Source organism: Mustela nivalis (genome assembly GCF_964662115.1).
Source record: "Mustela nivalis genome assembly, chromosome: 3".
Lineage (NCBI taxonomy): Eukaryota > Metazoa > Chordata > Mammalia > Carnivora > Mustelidae > Mustela > Mustela nivalis.
Window position 1 is genome coordinate 95,860,585 of NC_139022.1, and position 20,671 is coordinate 95,881,255.

Sequence of the window (20,671 nt, forward strand, 5' to 3'; positions counted from 1 at the left end):
CAGTCAAGGATCCTGCCTGAAATCACATAGCTAGTAAGTGACAGATCCAGGTTTAAATCCAGATCCATCTGATGTCCAAGGACATGTTCCATATTGCCCACCACTGTCTCCAGCCAAGTAGACATGGGCACCGTGATCTTACAAACACAGAACTGAAGAATACTCAGTTGGCTAGAACTCCCTCCTTTTTTTTTTTTTTTTTTTTAAGATTTCATTCACTTATCTGACAGAGAGAGAGATCACAAGTAGGCAGAGAGGCAGAGACAGAGAGAAGAGGGAAGCAGGCTCCACACTGAACAGAGAGCCCAATGTGGGGCTCGATCCCAGGTCCCTGAGATTATGACCCAAGCCGAAGGCAGAGGCTCAACCCACTGAGCCACCCAGGTGCCCCTAGAACTCCCTTCTTATTCAGGAGAGGAATCCTTGCTTATTGGAAAAGAGCTGGACCTTTCTTTTCAAGGGTCAGCACCTTGGGTCACTGCCTCAGAGCTGCAGTGCTGAGCTGCCTTAATCTTTCTCTGTCAGGTTTACAGCCTCCCTTGTCCTCACCCCACCTCTTAGATGCTGATAAATCAAAGAAATAGCAACAAAATGGAAAGACTAAATAAACATTTCTTTAAGGAGCATATGAGAGGGGATTTTTATTTTTCATTAGACATTTGATAACAACATCTTGGGCTTTTTGATGTTACTTTCCCATATTTTGGACTACATGAAAGTATGTGACTCATAGAAATGACCATAGGAGGAAAAGCGAATGAGTCACCTTACCCAGCCCATCTGGAGCTTCCCATGGCCATGCCCCTGGGAGCAGCATCCCTGAAGGCCAATCTAGCCAGAACTCCTTGTGCAGCAGCGGGGGCTGCCTAGGACAGGGGTTTCTTCAGGAGACACTGGAATCTCGGAAAAGGAGTGAGTCAGGGAAAGTTAAACATCAGAGCCTGGAGGAGTTACCCTGTAACTTTTCCAAAAAACATTTACTGCTATCAGCTTAGAAGTTTCTTGTCCATTTTTCATCACTTCCAATTCCCAGGTACACCCCCACAGCAGAACACTCTCTCCTCAGTGCTATGCACACTTCAAAGAGTTGCCGTCCATGGTACCCTCCTGCCCTTTTGAGCAAGCCTGAGGCACTTAGATTTGTGTATCTTTCCAACAGATAAATCTCTGTTCCCTTTATTGTTTTTATTGCTCTATTGGAATCTATCCAGCGTGTATCCTTCTGGTACCAAAGTGCCCTGGTTAGGCCCACATTTCTGGCCTCGGTCTCTGGGAGTTGGAGAGAGAATTGCTACATCCCTCGGTCCACTTTGCCTCAGGTCTTTGAAACTTCCTCCTTGTAGTCATCTAGTTGGTGAACCATACTTAAAACCTAAGCTGCTCTCCATTTTTGTGCAACCTGAGTCTCTCTCTCTTGGTGTGCTGTTTCTCAATATTCATGCCTTGTTTTCTCAGTTCAGACTTTGGTGCCTGGAGAACTTGAACATGAATTCCTACAGCCCCAATTATTTAGCTTTTATGGATTTTGGGCAAGTTGACCAGTCTCTCTGAGCCTCAGTTTCTTCATCTGGAACAAGAAGATAATAATTCCCACTGGGTAAGAATTTATAGCTGGGTAAGTTAGGACCATGCTGGTCCTCTTCAGTGGGCTTCTTGCAGCCCATATCAAACAATAACTTCTTCTTCTTCAGGGACAGTTCTCCTTGATAGTCACTCAAGATGATTATTTTTTAAAAAAATTTCCACTCATGTTCTCTCAGAAGAGAGATTATTTTTCTGTCTTTACCAGGATTTTTAATTGTGCTCTTTCTTTATTCCCTGATACCGTGAGCTGATTTTTTTTTTAAAGATTTTATTTATTTATTTGACAGGCAGAGATCACAAGTAGGCAGAGAGGCAGGCAGAGAGAGAGGAGGAAGCAGGCTCCCCGCTGAGCAGAGAGCCCGATGCGGGGCTCAATCCCAGGACCCTGGGATCACGACCTGAGCCGAAGGTAGAGGCTTCAACCCACTGAGCCACCCAGGCGCCCCCATGGGCTGATTTAAGTCTAAAATTGAACCAGTAGCTTATTCTTGTCATCCAAATCAATAATAACAATTAAAAACAATGTCAATTCTTCTGTGGGTGTTTTTATAAATCCACTTCATGACTTCTCTCCTACAGAATTTATGTAACTTCTATATAAATGCAGACATGCAAATTAAAAAGCAATAGAAAAGTTGTCTTAGGTATTTGTGCAGAGTTCTCCAAAGAAACAAAGCAGTTATAACTGTCATTTAAAATTCACCCAACATTCTCCCCCTCAAAGTAGGTTAATATTCCAAATGTCAATAGTGGAACAATTTCAAATTCAACTAAAAGAATCACAAAGGAGTTGTATTGGGATGTCTCTTTTATTTAAGGTGTGTTTTGTTGTTTGTTTGTTTGTTTTATAGATACACACCAAATCTACCCCATCTCACTTTCTTCCCCCAACTAGCCCTTGATCAACAACCATAAAGTAGATTATGTTTTTGTAAACTATTCTGCTGTCAACCCAAGGACCATTCAGTTGCTTTGGCTTGCTTTTCTGTAAAGTGCTCTTAGTCCATAAAAAGAACTTTAAGATTACAAGCCCAGCAAGTATTAATCCTAGGAAGAAATAGGAAAGCGAAGTTTTCACATTCAACAACTAATGTTCCTGATAGATTATCTTCCTTATTCACAATACGAATTATTACTAAACAAATGATTAGACTAAAAATAAAATATGTATCTCAATTCCTTCATAATTAGACCATTACTTCTATGGAGAAAGGGAGTTTCAGATGAGTTGGCTAGTAGTTTTCACCATGATTAAAGCATAGTCTAACAACTGCTGACCCAAATCAATTTATTGAAGTCAGTTATTGTTATTAATATGTTAATGATAAAACACAAAATATCAAAAAGATTAAATCATTATGCAGCCTAGAGAAAGCAGGTATAAGCCCATTTGCAGCTGAGTGAGTAAAGCACACTGGAGGGTGAACTGGAGAGCTGGCCTCTGGGTAATGGGCAGCTGCTACTTCATTCCAGCCACTTCATGTCAAGTGGAAATGTAGGTTCAGAAGATCTGTGCAATCTTCTGATTTTTTGAGAGAACCCCAAAATAAGAGATTTCTTTTTTTTTTTAGTGTGAGCCCTGCTCATATTCAAAATTTTAAGCTAATTTGAATTTTTAAAGGATTCACTATAAGCCCAAAGGAACCAGAGCTGGGGGTAACAAGTTCAGCTTCCTTGTTGCTAATATGTGATCTTTAATTTAAATTATATGGCAGACACTGGCTAGTTACTGACTAAACTTGTTTCCTCTCCTTTCTGAGTACACAGCTAAATTATATTTCTCAGTCTCCCTTACAGTCAGCCCAAAAGAATGTGGGTGGAAGCAATGGTTATCACTACCAGGCTCTATCCTCCACTCCCTCCCTTTCCTTTCTTCTCTGCCAGCCCAATGCAGAGGATCCAGGATGACCCCAGAGTCCCAGAAGATGGCACAACCTCAGTGTAAAGAGTCCAAATGTCCTCATGGAGGAGACCCTCTCTCCCCATTCCTCCACCTCAGAGAGCTTTGCATTGGACTGCAAGAGCAAGAAATAAATCTTTTCAATAGCCCTTGAAATATTGGAGTTTTTACAACATTTAGCTTATCTTGATTAATATAGTCAAAGAACTTTTCCATTATTTTTCAATAAGGGGTGTTTGTTAGCCCAATTGGATCGTTAAGCAGTAAAGTCTCAAAATTAACAAAACTATTTTTTCATGCTGAAGTGGTATGTGAAGAAGTAATGCTAATATTTTAAGTCCACTTTGTGTTTTTGAGATCACAAATGGGAGTATGTTTTCATAATGAAACTACTTCCATTAAGAAGCTTTACTGGTAGACATAATAAGCTTTCTCTTTCTAAAATGAGAGCAAAGACAGGGTGATTAGAGATGACTGTATTCTGCAACCATAACCTCAAGCCCTTTTCTTCTTCAGGTTATCTTTCACATTTTTGGCTGACCTAAAATACTATCACTTCTTGAATAGCCTGAATAGCCATGTGTTGAGTAGAAATTATAGTGCCTCCTCTCTCTCCCTCCTACATTTAGTTTTTCTGTCTCCACCTACATAACTTCTATTTTTAACATTCACCCCAAAGAGAAATACTAATGCATTAGAATGTTTTAACTATTCCTATTTAAAATCATTTCTTCTTTTGGAAACTTGAGCAATTTCTAAATCAGTAAGGAATGTACACATAGCAAATAGGGAAAATATTGCAGAATGCAGTTTTATGACCCATTTGCTTCATTCTCAGAATGAAGAATTCCATTCTCAGCAGTCCATTAGGACATAGTAAATTTAAAAAAAAAATAGCAAAGTAGCTTTTGTAATAATAATAGACATTTTCTTTTTTTTTAAGGATTTATTTATTTATTTGTGTGTGAGAGAGAGAGAATGCATGTACAAATGAGCACACACAAGCAGGGGGAGGGACAGAGGGAGAGAGAAGCTCAAGCAGACTGCTTGCTGAGCAACGAGTCCAAGGAGCCCAACATGGGGCTCAGTCTCACAACCCCGAGATCACAACCTGAGCCAAAATCAAGAGTCAGACACTCAACCAACTGAGCCACCCAGGTACCTCAATGATAGACATTTTTAAATGAATTCGTATACTGGGCATGTACATATAGACATATATAAATAAAATACTTGCAGAATCAGAAAGTAAAGTTTAGAACTCAGTAGTGATGAAGCCTGTGATTAGATTGGGCACCAAATGGAGCAGTATAGAGCAGTATTAATCTTATAATCATCATTAGTCAAACCTTGGGTAGAATACCACATCCAGGTGTGGGTCATAGTGCAGAAGAAAATGCAGTACTTGGTGAAAATTTAGAGGAGAATCATAAATCCGATTAAGAGAATGATAACAAGGCCTGCCTGGAGAAAGAAAACTTAAGCCACAGTTTCCAAGTATATTAAGGGCTTTGCTTCCTTTCTTTGGAGAAGGGGAAAATCATAGAGGAAAAAAACAGACACAAAAGATACACAGATGGCCAACAGGCATCAGAAAAGATGCTTATTACCATCACTAATCATCAGAGACATGCAAATCAAAACCACAGTGAGAACTCACCTCACTGTGAGGTGACATCACACCCATTAGAATGGCTAAAATAAAAAAGACAAGAAATAATAAGTGTTGGTGAGGACGTAGAAAGGAGTACTCATATACTGTTGGTGGGAATGTACATTGATACAGCCACTATGGAAAACAGTATGGGGGTTCCTAAAAAAAGGAAAGAAAGACATGCCATATGATCCAATGATTTCATTAGGGGGTATTTCCCCAAAATAACCAGAAACACTAAATCAAAAAGATACATGTTCCTTTACGTTTATTACAGCATTATTTATGATAACCAAGATGTGGAAGCAACCTAAGTATCTATCAACAAACAAAGGGATAAGGAAGGTGTGGTGTATACACACACAGAGACAAATACACATACATATACACACAGTGGAATATGACACAGCCATAAGAAAGGATGAGAACTTACTATTTGAAACCATATGAATGGACCTAGTGGGCATTATGCTAAGTGAATTAAGTCAGACAGAGAAAGACAAATACCATATGACTTCACTTTTATGTGGAATCTAACAAACAAAAATGAATAAACAATCAAAAAAAATCAGACCTGGGGTGTCTGGGTGGCTCAGTGGGTTAAGCCTCTGCCTTTGGCTCAAGTCATGATCTCAGGGTCCTGGGATTAAGCCCTGCATTGGGCTCTCTGCTCAGCAGGGAGCCTGCTCCGCCCCCTCCGCCTCTCTGTCTACTTGTGATCTTTCTCTCTCTTTGTGTCAAAGAAATAAATAAAATCTTTTTTAAAAAATCAGACCTATAAATACAGAGAACAAGTTGAGGATTGTTAGAGTGAAAGGGGGTTGAAGGATGGGCAAAATGGGGGAAGTGGAATGGAAGATACAAGCTTCTGGTTATAGAATGAATAAGTCATGGGTATAAAAGGCACAGCATAGGGAATATAGTCAATATAGTCAATGATATTATAATACTGTTGTATGGTGACAGATGAGAGCTATGCTTTTGGTAAGCATACCATAGCATATGTTGTACACCTGAAACCAATGTAACATTGTGTATCAGCTATACTCAAATAAAAAAAATTAAAAGAAAATTTTTAAGAAATTTCATCAGTTAACTGGCTTGTTTTGAGGCTAAGGGGTAGAGGACCCTAGATGATGCATGAGGTAAAAGGAACAAGAAAAAGAAGAGGATTTTGGTTTTGCCCACACTGGAACTCTAGAGGGAAGAAAGAAATAGTAAGTTCATAAATGGTTATAGCAGAGGAGTTCAAAGTGGAAGAATCCCAGGATGTGGGAGACACTCAAATTAGAGACTGCCTGACTCAGAAATCATTCCATGAAAGAATTTCCCCTTGGAGTGGCACTGATGTGTACCTACCTTGGAGAACATTGAGTTTCATAGGGGAAGTTGTTCCTTTTACCTTCACATACACTCATCTTCTCATCAGAACTGAATATGTCACAAAAGCTGTGGAATGAAGATCATCTCCTTTACCTGTACACACTCACTAAGGAAATGGGTCGTCTCAAGAAGACACGTCCTTAAAAGTCAGGATCGAGAAGAAGGAGGTTCAAAGTTTAAGAAAAATGCCAACCTGGTGGCAGGGCCCTAAGCAGTCCAAATTAACTTTAGAATCAGGTGCTATCAGTTCTCTAACACTGAATTTTTCCAGATGGCCAACTTAAGTCTTTTGAATCTCCATATAAATTTTAGAATTAGCTTGTCAGTTTTTGTTTTAAAGATTTTTATTTATTTGTCAGAGAGAAAGAGAGAGAGAGCACAAGCAGGGGGAACAGCAGGCAGAGAGAGAAGCAGATTCCTGCTGAGCAGGGAGCCTGATGCGGGACTCAGTCCCAGGACCCTGGGAGCATGACCAGAGCCGAAGGCAGACGTTTAACTGATTAGGCCACCCAGGTGTCCCAGCTTGTCAGTTTTTATATACCAAAAATGCCGGAAGGATTTTAGTTGTGATTATGCTAAATATATAGCTCACCCTTTTTCTCTAAAGGGTGTGGTAGTAAATATTTTAGATTTGGCAGGGTGGGGTTGGGGAGAGCAAAAAAAGCCATACAATAGATAAATGAATAGTCATGGTTTGTTCCAATAAAACTTTACTTACAAAAGCAGTCAGCTTTGACCCACAGACCACTGTTTTTCGACCCTATAGCAGAGGAAAAAAGACTTTGGAAAAGCAACTGAGGAACAGAAAATATAAAATTAAAATGGCAGTGAATCAGTTCTCTCCAAGTCACACTTAGGGAGTGTAAGAGCTGCTGCATATTTTATTTTGAATGACAAGTTAAAAAAAGAAAAAAAGATTTGCCATTATAATTTTATTTTGCTTAGAACAAACTTAAATTAAGTTTGTATGTATATGCTTCTGGTTGCCCATGAAAATAGGTCTGGGATTAAGATGTTGCCACAAAAAAATTCTCAAAGTAAAAAGCCATAAACATGAAGAGCACTTTGTGCTGTGTGCATATGTATGGTATAGTGGTAAAGAATGTGGGTTTGGAGGGATGCCTGGGCAGCTCAGTCAGTTAAGCAACTGCCTTCAGCTCAGGTCATGATCCCAGAGTCCTGGAATCGAGTCTGGGATTGGGCTCCCTGCTCAGCAGGAAGCCTGCTTTTCCTTCTGCCTCTGTAGCTTCCCCTACTTGTATTCTCTCTCTCTAACAAATAAATAATTTAATTAATTAATTAATTGATTATTTTAAAAAAGAATGTGGGTCTGGAATCAGAGAGCCCTGGTTTCAATCCTGACTCTGCTACTCCCACTCTCTGGTATGTTGGGCAAGTCATTTGAGTCTTCTAAGTTCCAGTTTCCTCATGTATAAGATGAAAACAGTGTTATTACCTACTCCATGAAGTTGTGGTGAATATTGAATGAGATAATGTGTGAAAAATTTTTTGACAGGTCTAGGAACATAGTAAGTGGTCAATAAAAGAGACTATTGTAATGTTCTTATTTATAAAGATGTTGAAATTGGTGATGAAGATGACGATGACTGTTATAAAATTTATGTATGTGACAAATTTGTTCTGAGTTCCCCCACCTAAAACCTTAATATCATAAATATTAATATGATAAAAATAACTGACAAATGTCTTTAGATTTTGATAGTCAGCTGGAGAGGGGTAGGTGTAGAGAGATGGGAGAGATTGATGTTATAGAAGCAAGCAAAAAGTAATTCTTCCCAACTGGACTTCAAACCTGAGAAAGGAAGGCCTGGAAAAGAGTGATGAAGGCCAGTCCTGACACTCTTTTTATTCCATAACAATAGAAAGAAACAGACTCTCTCTTAAGGGTCTTCACTTCTGGTCTTTTGGATCCCAAATCCACTATTCTCTGTTTTATGTCAAAACCAAAAATGAACACTAAGAACTCAAAAAAAAAAATGCAGCCCAGTGGGCTTCTCAGGAATTAGGATTCCCCCAGAGAGAAGTGGGTCGCCTTCAGATAAGACCAACAATAAGCCAATTGTTGCTATCCAGTGCTCAACATACAAAGACTAGAGGTTAAATCTGGAAGAGTTTAGAGAAGTCAATGCAAAAACCAGTGAACATGATCATGATTTATGTAGATAAATTTAGCCACTTTTAGTATGAAAGATATTCTGCCATGCAACATAAACAGTCTTTTGTACAACTACTTTTTAAATACATCCATTTATCTTTCATCATATTTTATTACTGCTGCATTTTATTATAAACATTATGAACAGGATCATTTACAGGGAAAAGAGTCAAGAAAGTAGCGCTTATGAGAGGCAGTGATGAAATGCTCATACAAACTTTTGAGTGTGTGTGTGTATGTGCAGATTTTCACATCTTTTTTTTTTTGTCTGCCTTTGCATATTCTAGGCTAAGGGATTTCCTCTTGTAGAATTTCTATCAGAAATGCTTGTTGCTTTCTTCAGAACTCTCAGAATTCCTGAGTGAATTAGCATGCCAAGCACAGTGCCCGACACATCCTACACATTTATTTAAAAATTCTTTTCATTTAATTATGTTCACTTGAGCCTCTCTCTAGGAAAGGTATTTTGGGAAAAATCCTTCAGGTTTCAAAGATGATTCTTCTGAGCATGCTGTGCCCAGGTTGTCTATGAGTAGCTCTACCTTCTGCTGTTAGCTGCTACCAGTATCATTTCTCCTGATTCCTGGTTGCTGTATACCTTCCAGAGGTCTTTTACTCTCCTCCAGAAACGGATATTTCTCAAAGGAATCCTGGCTGCTGGCTCTTTTATTTTTTTTAATTTAATTTTATTTTATTTTATTTCAGTGTTCCAAAATTCATTGTTTATGCACCACACCTAGTGCTCCATGCAATACGTGCCCTCCTTAATTCCCACCAGCAGGCTCACCCAAACCCCGACCCCGCCACCCTCCCCTCCAATATCCTCAGTTTGTTTCTCAGAGTCCATAGTCTCTCATAGTTCATCTCCCCCTCTGATATCCCCCAACTCCCTTCTCCTCTCCTCCGAATGTCCTCCCTGTTATTCCTGGCTGTTGACTCTTATAATCTATTCTTTATCCCACCATCTGCCACTGGCAGTCATTTACTGAATGCCTACCATGTTGGAGACATTATGCTAAGCACCAAGGATATGATAAGATATATTTGGTGGGGGGGGGGATCAACAATATGTCATAATATCAACAATTATAATAATGTAAATAAGTTTATTATATAGGAGTATGCATCTAAATATGGAAGGAGAAAGAGGAATGTGTCTCAGAGAAGGTGAGGTTTGAGAGATGTTCTGAAAGAAAATTAGGAATTAGCCAGGTAGAAAAGAGGAAGGAAGGAAGGATGGACGGACATTACAGGCTGGGAGACCAGCATGTGCAAAATTCTGGAGGCATTAACCAGTGGATTGGTTTGAGGAACTGTAAGTGACTGTACAAGTGAATGAAGAGAGATTTAAGGAGTAGATGGAGATGGGGATAACATGGAAGGTGCTAAGGTACTGACTGCATGACTCAGGGGCAGGGGGTGATCGGAGGCAACTTTATTCTTCCCTACCAATGACCCTTCCAAATTTATTTAGTGGGGTAATTTTCACCTGCTTACAAGGGGCAAAAGGTCTGAAATCATCTTTTCATTGCCTGTATATTTCTAGAATGTCCAGTGCAATACAAGTGTTTTAAGATTCATTGAGAGGTGGGATTTCTCCCCATTCACCATGCTCAGACCTGGTTAGTTGTTGCCTGTGCCTGGCAATATGTCTCTCTGCCTTTCCACTTGCTCCCCATTTACTAGCTGTTCTTTCTGGTCCAGCCAAGATTGGAAAGGGTGTGTGAGAGAGAAGTAAAAGAAGAAGATAATTCTTAATCTACCAGGTAACATTGCACTTTTGGGTTCAGCAGATGGTTAAAACTAACTCTCTCCATGGGACCTTTCCATGGTTCCTTGAGATCTGACCTCCCCACTGTGGTCTCTGAATTTAGGCAGGTGCATCTGTATTCTGGTGGTCATTTGCAGTTCCTTCCTGAGCCTTTAGGAATTCAGCAGTGACACTGGCACTGACATGGGAATATAGGTCTGTAGACTGGGAAACTAGAGACCCAGAAATGACAGGTTATGTGATTTGTATGTGATTGAGGAAGTATTACAAACCAGTGGGAAAATGGTACAAGTGACTTTCATAAAGAAAAAAGTGAAGTTATATTCCAACTTAAACTACTCTGAAAAAAGGATTCCTATTAGATTGAAAATCAAATGTGAAAAACAAAACTTTAAGACAATTGTAAAAAAAAAAAAAATCTATAGGAGAATCTTTGACATGAAAGTAGAGAAAGATTTCCTAGGCCAGATACAGAAAGTAAGACTCATAAAGAACAAATCTGATAAGTCTTTAAATTTAAAGCTCCTTTCTTTCAAAATATGTTATGGATAAGAGATCCAAAGACTTGGGGTGCCTGGGTGGCTCATAGGGTTAAGCCTCTGCCTTCGGCTCAGGTCATGATCTCAGGATCCTGGGATCGAGCCCCACGTCGGGCTCTCTGTTCAACAGGGAGCCTGCTTCTCCCTCTCTCTGCCTGCCTCTGCCTACTTGTGATTTCTGTCAAATAAATAAATAAAATCTTTAAAAAAAAAATCCAAAGACTTGTGGAAAATATTTGAACCATGGATAACAGACTGAGGATTAGTATTCAGAAATGTGAAGACCTGCTGAAATAATAAGAAAAATATAAACAACCCAATGAACATGCATGGAGATTATGAACAGGAACCCACTGAGGTGGAAATCCAAGTGACCAAGAATCATACAAACATTTTCTCAACCTCACAAGTAATCAGAGAAGTGCAAATAAAATAATAATGAAATACTCTCATACTTTTTGGATTGACAAAGCTTTTACACTCCAACAATATCAGCAGCTGCTAAGGTTGTAGGAAATGGAAAACATCATATGCTGCTGTGGAGAATATAATTTAGAATGCTCTCTAAATTCCTAAATAAAATAAAATATGTAACATAGCCTGTGACTCCTAAATGTAAATCCTAGAAAATGATTATACATAGTATAATATACAATGTGTTAGTTCTCTGTGGCAGCATAACAAATTACCACAAACTTAATGGCTTAAAACAACAGAAATCTATTCTCTCATGGTTCTGGAGGCCAGGAGTTGGAAATCCAGGTGGAGGCAGCATTGTGCTCCCTTCAGAAGCACGGAGAGAATTCATTCCTTGCCTCTTCCAGGTTCTGGCGGCTGCTGCTGTTCCTTAGCGCTTGTGGCTGTGTGTGTGTGTGTGTGTGTGTGTGTGCTCTGTCTTCACATTGCCCTTACCTCTGTGTGCTCTTAAATTTCCTTCTGCCTCTCTGTTACAGAGATCCATGTAATTGAATTTGGAGCCCCCCTGCAAAATCCAGAAGAGCTTCCTCTCAAATCTTTAACTTAATCACATCTTTAGCTTTAACTTAATCACATCTTTATAAGGTAATGTAGACAGAATCAAGGGATTAGGACATGAGCAAATACTTGGGGATATCGCTCATCCCACTACAGGGACATATGCAATAACGTTTATTAGGAGTTGCTGTTAATACCAAAAAATGGGAAGCAACATAAATGTCCCCCCATAAGATAATGGATAAATTGTGATCTGTCTGTATATATATATTTAGCAATATAGAGCCTAGAGCCCATTTCCTCTTTATATCAAAACATGTAGATCTTGAAGGACTTAATAAACCAAGTTACAGGTACCATTTATTTAATTTTTGACACGAGAACACAGATATTTAGTAGAAGTATAAAAGCGTATGTTGAATAGCTACATGCAGATATATGATAGTGTTAGAAATGGGAGAGCATCAGTGGAGTAGAAGATCGGGAGAAGAACAAGGATTATTTCATCGTAAGTCTTTTTTTTTTTTTAAATATACCAAGTAGAAATTTCAAAATTTGGATAGTTCTTAATTCTCAGTGATAGACGCATAGGTGTTTATAATTCCACATGTTAAAATTATTTTTTAAATGTTTTCTATTTTTTAGTATTAAAAAAATTTTAATATTAAAAAATAGAAAACATTTAATAGTTACTCTGAAAAGAGTATGAAGGATAGATTAGAAAGGAAGGAAACAGAAGAAAGGAGATCAGCTGGAGACTACTAAAAAGAGGTAAGGCATTCGAAGATTTGACCTAAGAGAGTGACCATGAGAAGAGCAAGAAGAGGGTGATTGTAAACATCTAAAGAATCTGTAAGACCTGTGACGAGTTGACTGGTCAGGGTTCAAGGGTGATGCCAGGTTACTCACTGGGGTAAGCAGATGAATGGTGGTGGTATAGTCACAGGCAACTACTGATCTGCTTTTTATCACGAAATACTAGTTTTTACTTTCCAGAACTATATGTAAATGGAATGCAGTATGTACTCTTTTTGACTGGCTTCTTTATTTCAACAAAATTATTTTGATATTCATCCCTGTTATGTATAAAAATAGTTCTTTTTTAGGGCTTTTATTGATTGCCAATCAACCTAGACAGTCCCTTCCTTGCTGATTTGCTCCTCGACTTGTCACCACACAAGATTTATTCCCCCCTCCTACACCTACCCATTGCTCTACCATATCAAAATCTGCAGCTTCCTTAAATCTTCTTGTCACCATTTGATGGGCAATGATAATACCAGAGGGGTTTCTTGGTAGACTGTAAAGTGTTGCATTAACAAAATATTAAGTGAACAGTATTCTCAAGGGAGTTGCATGAGGTAGTCCTCAAAGTCCTATTCTCAAAAAAAAAATTTTTTTTTAATTTTTTATTTTATTTATTTGACAGAGAGACATCACAAGTAGGCAGAGAGGCCGGCAGAGAGAGAGAGAGAGGAGGAAGCAGGCTCCCTGCCGAGCAGAGAGCCCAATGCGGCACTCGATCCCAGGACCCTGAGATCATGACCTGAGCCGAAGGCAGTGGCTTAACCCACTGAGCCACCCAGGCGCCCTCAAAAATTTTCTAATATTCTGCATTTCTGCTTATTTCATGGTCCTACAAATGAACCATCATTTGTAATATGGATTTGCTAAAGATGCAAAGATAGCCAGTGCTAGTGAGATAAGACTAAATGAACCCTCCAGTTTGGAGTTGCCCCCACATTCATCTTTTGGTTGGTCTATGAGGAAAATAAACAACAAGCAAACAAGTAAACACCAGGAGACTGAGTTCCACATAATTATCATTTTGTGATTCTCAGGGCAACCATATGGATCAAATTCAATTGGTATCCCAAGAACTCCAGTGCTGCCTTAGAAAAATAATCAGTCCAGCATACCAACATCTAGGCAGTCGGCCGAAGCCTGATTCCAGGAAATAGGCACTTTGACAGAGTAACAAGCACGGATGCCCAAGGGAAGGAGAAGCCCTCAAAGAGTTGTTTTAAGTAGCTGTTTAATGATTGAGCACCTTGAAATGCTTTCACTCTGCAGGGTGAAATTATACTACCTAGGGTTGACTGGGTGTCATTTAAAGTTGACAGTAATGAGTGTTGGTTAAAAAAAGAAGTATTTTATTGCTCTATCAATTGTTAGACCTCCTGAAACATATCAATTCTTTACACCTGTACTAAGAAAAAAGAACAAAGCAAAGAAGAGGAAGGAGGAAAGAAAGGAAGGAAGAGTGTTTCTACCTTGGTTACTTTGTTTCCAAAGACTCCTCTAACAGTTTAAAAGGCAACAGCAATTGATCTCTTACAACTTGCCAGGCTTTGTGCTAAGTGCTTTACAAATATTAGCTAATTTAACCTGCACAACTGTGTATGAAGCATTATTTCTCCTTTCTTCAAGTGCTAAAACCAGAGAAATCCTAAGCAAACAGGTACAAGTTAGTTCTTCTACAGGACTGCAGAAAAATGAATCTTTCTCTACTCTTTCACAAACCTTCTCCAAGTTAAGCGAAGGGACATTAAAGTGTATAAAGAGACAGGGCTCCACTGAGTCCTCATTTCCACTGCTAATAGCATGTAGAAAACCTCAGACAAGGCACATGACCTTTCCAGGCTTCAGTTCCTTCCTTCTTAAAAGGATGGATAAACAGTCCCCACCCTGGCTGCACATTAGAATCATGGGAGGAACTTTGAAAAACTGCCAATGCCAACCCCTCTCCCGCCCTAATTCCTGACTGACTGAATCTCAGAAGATCTGCAGGCGAGGTGAAGTACCTGGGTTTATTGCAGGAAACAAAGTATATAATATGTCCCTACCTCTTTGAGCTAACAATTTAGTGGGAGAGCAAAAAGGAAAACAAAAATCATATATCTACATATATAGAGAGAGAATACATATGAAACACTAATATTTCATATATGTGTATATAAAATGCTGGTGGCAAGTACTATTAAGAACAAGAGACAAGGGCACCTGGGTGGATCAGTGTGTTAAGCCTCTGCCTTCGGCTCAGGCCATGATCTCATGGTCCTGGGATCAAACCCCACATCAGGCTCTCTGCTCAGCAGGGAGCCTGCTTCCCCCTCTCCCTCTCTGCCTGCTTGTGATCTCTCTCTCTCTCTCTCTCTGTCAAATAAATAAATAAAATATTTTTTAAAAAAAGAACAAGAGACAAGAAATTTGACAGAATTCAAGTGACATAATTCATTAAACATCAGGAACTTACTTGCACTGAATTTAGAGTAGTGTCTTTGACTTAATATATGCTCTTCTCTTCCTCGTGGGCTTATTCTGTTCCCAGACAAGCACCCCGAGTTGCCCTGCCTACATTCCTATTCTAGCTCCCATTGTGTTTCTTCTTCCTTGTCATTGTTTATATTTCTCTTCCAAGGCTTAGGGTGCCATTCAACCCTGTAGTTCCCATTTTTCCATCCTTGCAAGGGTCTCCATTGTGCACTAGAGCATGGTTGGAGGAAGACACTAATTGTTCAGGGTTTGGCCAAGCCCTGATTATGTAGCTATTTTGTGCCCTGCTTGAGTGGCTGGCCCACTGACCATAGTCCATTTCCTAATAGAGAGGTGTCAGCTTCACAAAAACATCACCTCGATTGGCACTAATTACCACCTTTCAGAGCCATCATCACCAAAGGCTCAGGAACAAAAGGTCAGCAGGAAAATGAACTTTCACTCACACCTTCTGGGGTGGTCCCTGGCTTCTGATCATGCAGGGCACAAGGGCTTTTGGGGAACAAGGTTCGCTGCCTTTCTCTTCTTCCAGCAGATGTTTCTTGAGAAGCCAGCCTTATGACACGAATCTTCAGTTCATGCAATGACCAGACTCACAGCAGAGCTCCGTCTTGTTAAATTTCTGGCCCTGACCTAGTTTCCCGGTGATTCCCAGTCTCTCTACTCCCAGCCTTGAGAGGGTTCAGACTGCAGATGGTCCTGGAGAAGGAGGTGGCAGGAGCGTGTTGAGAGCACCCACATCCTTACCAGGCACTGTGATTGAGCCATCACCCGAAGACTTCTTAAGTAAAAACAGCTCCTGGTCAAAGACAAATTTTCAGTACAGAAATTATGTTCACGTGAGTTCTTTCCCTTTGATCCTCTGACACCTTGTGAGGGGTGCAGGAAAGTCGTTGTTAGCCCCATTTTGCAAATAAAGGGCTAGAGAACAGAGCAGCTGGCGACTTGCACAAGGTCTCACAGTCATTTTGTGGTGGAGCTGGCTCACCAAACTGAAGTGTTATGAGCGTAGGGGTGTGGTGGATCATGTGAGATCACATGTACTAAAGCCCTTCGAAAGCTGGAAAGCACTATATATTTGTATTAGTTTCTTGAGGCTGCAGTAATAAATTGCCACAAAATGAGTGGCTTAAAATAACAAACATATTCTCTCCCAGCTCTGGAGGCCCGAAGGATGAGAGACCCAGCAGGACTTCTCTTCCCTTGGGGAGCTTTGGGGGCAGTCTGCTCTCTGCTTCTTCCAGCTTCCAGTGGTGGTTATTGTTTTTTTAGTGGAGACCACTTCACTCCAGTCTCTGCCTGGTGGTCATGTTTCCTCTTCCCCTTCTCTGTGAGTTCTCTTCTGTCTTAAATCTTCCACTTGTTATTGAATGTAGAGTCTACTCTCTAATCCAGGAGTATCTCCTCATCTCAAAACCCCTCATTTAATTCCATTTACAAAGACCCTTTTTCCAAACAAGGTACCATTCATAGTTTGGTGATTGGGACATGGACATGTATACGGTATTTAAGGCAGTCGCTGGTGATGGCACTCGTGGTAATGCTGCTGGAGGGCAGAGCCCTGGCATTGTCCAGTAATCCAGATGCTCCCCTTTTCCATCTCTGACAATCAAGTCAAGGCAACATAATCTACTACTTAAGAACACAGACTGTAGAGCCAGCCTGCCTAAGGTTCAAATACTAGTTCTACCACTTGATGATTATGTGACATTGAACAATTTCCTTAATCTTTCTGGGTCTTTTCTTCCCCTGTAATATGAAGGTTAAAACGTCTTTTCCTGGGTGGCTCAGTGGGTTAAGCCGCTGCCTTCGGCTCAGGTCATGATCTCAAGTTTCTGGGATCGAGTCCCACATCGGGCTCTCTGCTTAGCAGAGAGCCTGCTCCCCCCCCCCTCTGCCTCCCTCTCTGTCTACTTGTGATCTCTCTCTCTCTCTCTCTCTCTGTCAAATAAATAAATAAATAAATCTTTAAAAAAAAAAAAAAAGTCTTTTCTCACAGGGTTGTTGCAAGGACCAAATGATTTAATAACGTGTAAAGTGCTTAGACAAGTATCTATACGGCAGAAATATTAAGTATAATTATTCCTTAGGTGGCACTATGACTAATGGTAAGTTCTCTCACCTCACCTGTTTATCATTCAACAATGATTTGGGTAAATAATGGACTTGCTCCTCTGAAGAAGCATTTTTTAATCAGTCTCTAATTCTAAGTATTTCTGAGTATGTTTTCTAAAAAGGAACATTCTAAATTTTGTGGGGGCGCCTGAGTGGCTCAGTTGGTAAAGCATCTGCCTTCGGCTCGGGTCATGATGCCAGGGTTCTGGAATCGAGCCTCCTGTCGGGCTCCCCGCTCAGTGGTGAGCCTGCTTCTCTCTCTTCCTCTGCCATTATTCCGCTTGTGCTCTCTGGCTGTCTCTCTCTCTGTGTCAAATAAATAAATAAAATCTTTAAAAAAAAAAAAAGTGTCACATACCAAGCTGGAGCGGCCTTAATTAATTAATTTTGTGTAGGAAAAAAACCCCTAAATGCAATGAGAAGGAATCATGTCTTTTTGAATTCATTATTTGATCTAAAACTTCAGTGTGTCTTCCTAGGATTTAGAAGAGTTCTGCAGGCTGACAAATCCTTAAAATATTAGATAGAGACATTTAAGAGAATGCAGTGCTTTTTTAGAAAGGACTAAGTGTTTGAGCAAAATGTTACAAAGTGAAATGATAATAGATTGATTCACTGGTGTAGGTTCAACCCAAACAAGTAATGCTAGGTTTCCCGGACTAGAGCTGAGTACTACTGTGCTTCTCTTGGGTTTTATTTATAATAAACTCTCTTGCCTTTCCTAAATTTGTCCACTTTCTCCCATGTTAATCTCAGCCAGAGGCACAACATCAGAAAAGAGGTAAAGAATGATGTTTTTGCTCCTGAAATTAGGCTTAACCAAGACAAGCATTAAGTTTGGTGCCTCATTAGTGTATCCAAAAGAAAATGATGGGGGAACCTAAGTGCTGTTATAAAAATAAATGTTGGCAGAGAATAGACAAGCTGGAAGGAAAGTTGGGTATCAATTTCTATAATGCCCATAACTTTATTATCTTTTCCATTGTGCAAGTAAAATATATTCATCAAAAATTTTGGAAATCTTGGAGAAGTACCCCCAAAACTAAATAAAACTATTTGTAGTAGTCTTACTATCCAGAAATAAATACTACTCGTATTTTTGTTTTTCCCAATATAAGATGCAATTTTCTTTCCTTCTTTCCATGCTGCTGAAATTAGAAATGTTTCTCCTCTCCAGACAGACATTTTGATCCTTTTTTTATTATAACAAGGTGATAACTTTGATTATAAAAGACAGAGATGGATCAAAAGACTCTCCCTCTCCTTTGAGTCCTATCTCGTTGCAGTGCCAAGTGGTACCCAGCTGTGCACACTATTCTGTCCTCCGCCCCCAAACAGGACTGTGCACCTGCCCCTCCAGTTCCACCTAGCCCCTCGAGTGGATGAAGCAGGGTTGTCTTCAGCCAGCTGAACAGCAATACTAAAAGACCGTCACAGATGCATCTCATTTTCTAGGACAGTTGAAAACCTTAATAATAATCATTACAATTAACTGAGATCTTTCTATCTAAATACTTGGAACAGTAGCTCATTTAATCCTGACAATATTTCAATTGGGTGTTTTCCCTCAATAGGGGCAGAGTCCGGCTTGGAGCCCACAACAGTCTTGCCTTTAACCACCTTAGAAGAACTCCTATAGAGATGCTGACAGTGTGACGGTGACACCAAAGCTGCAGAACATTCTAGTGGTGAAGAGAGACCGGAGGAGTTTCCAAACTGAAAATCTGAAAGTGAGTTGGAAATTCAGAATTTATTATTAAAATGTGAGATGTTACCATACATAGAGAAACTGAGTGAATTTAATGACATTGGGAAGTGTTTCATTTTGTTTTAAAATTAGTCATCCATTCAAGTGATATTGTAGTATTATATATAATACTTTGGTTTATCTTCTTTTTTTAAAATTTATTTATTATCATTTTTAATATGTTATGTTAGTCACCATACAGTATATATCTTCTTTTATATTTTGTGATTGAAAAAGAATAATCAAATAGAGAAGTCTGCTGATTTGCCTTGGCCTGCTCCTCCAAGGGAAAGCTATAGCTCAAGTCAGAGGCCACCACCTACTAGGGAGATTCAAGCAGTGGGAAGATCATGGGGCTTCAGATTCAAATTCCTGCTCTCTGTTTGCTAGCTAAGGTATTTACTAGGTGATCTTTATTCACCCTTTTTACAAAATTTCTTCAAAAAAAATTTTTTTAGTCTTAATTTTAATTCTAGCATAGTTAACATAACAGTGTTACAGTAGTTTCAGATGTACAATATAGTGACTGAGCAGTTCCATACCCCACCCAGTGCTCATCGTGACAAGGGCCCTCCTTTATCCCCGTCACCTATTTTACCCATGTCCCCACCCATCTCCCTTCTGGTAATGAAACACTTTGTTCTCTATGGTTAAGAGTCTGTTTCTTAAGAAAGACTCAAGAATCTGTTTATCTCTCTTTTTATTTTCCTTTGCTCCTTTGTTTTGTTTCTTAAATTCCACATATGAATGACATTGTATGGTATTTATGTTTCTCTGACTGACTTATTTAGCTTAGCATTATACTCTGTAGCTCCACCCATGCCATTGGAAATGACAAGATTTTATTCTTTTTATGGCTGAATAATATTCCTCTGTGTGTGCGTGTGTGTGTGTGTATCATATTTTCCTTATCCATTCATCTATCTTTAGACACAATGGCTGCTTCTGTAATTTGGCTATTGTAAATGATGCTGCTATACGCATAGGGATGGATGTATCCTTTGGAATTAGTGTTTTTGTGTTCTTTGGGTAAATACTCATTGATGCAGTTCCTAGATCATAGGATAGTTCTATTTTAACTTTTTGAGGAATCTCCATACTGTTTTCCAGAGTGGCTGCACCAGTTTGCATTCCCACCAACAGTGCACAAGGATTCCTTTTTCTCCACATTCTTGCCGACATTTGTTGTTTCTGTGTTGTTGATTCTAGCCATTCTGACAGGTGTGAGGTGATATCTCAATGGGATTTTGATTGGCATTTCCCTGATGATGAGTGATGTTGAGCATCTTTCATGTGTCTATTTGCCATCTGGATGTCTTCTCTGGAGAAATGTCTGTTTATGTCTCCTGCCCATTTTTTAATTGGACTATTTGTTTTTTGGGTGTTGAGTTTTATCAATTCTTTATATATCTTGGGGACTAATCCTTTATTGGGTATGCCATTTACAAATATCTTCTCCATTCAGTAGGTTGCCTTTTAGTTTTGTTGTTTCCTTTTCTGTGCAGAAACTTTTCATTTTGATGTAGCCTCAATGATTTTTTTTTTTAAAGA

At 39.5% G+C, this 20,671-nt stretch overlaps 1 protein-coding gene across 1 annotated transcript in view; it reads left to right on the forward strand.

The window, feature by feature from the left end:
• ANKRD55 (ankyrin repeat domain 55) overlaps positions 1–20,671 on the forward strand; it is a 290,232-nt gene that overhangs the window by 114,148 nt on the left and 155,413 nt on the right. Inside the window, exon 4 of the mRNA XM_082725966.1 lies at positions 18,948–19,103. The gene's annotated coding sequence lies outside the window, so the exon portion shown is untranslated. The remainder of the gene's footprint in view (positions 1–18,947; positions 19,104–20,671) is intronic.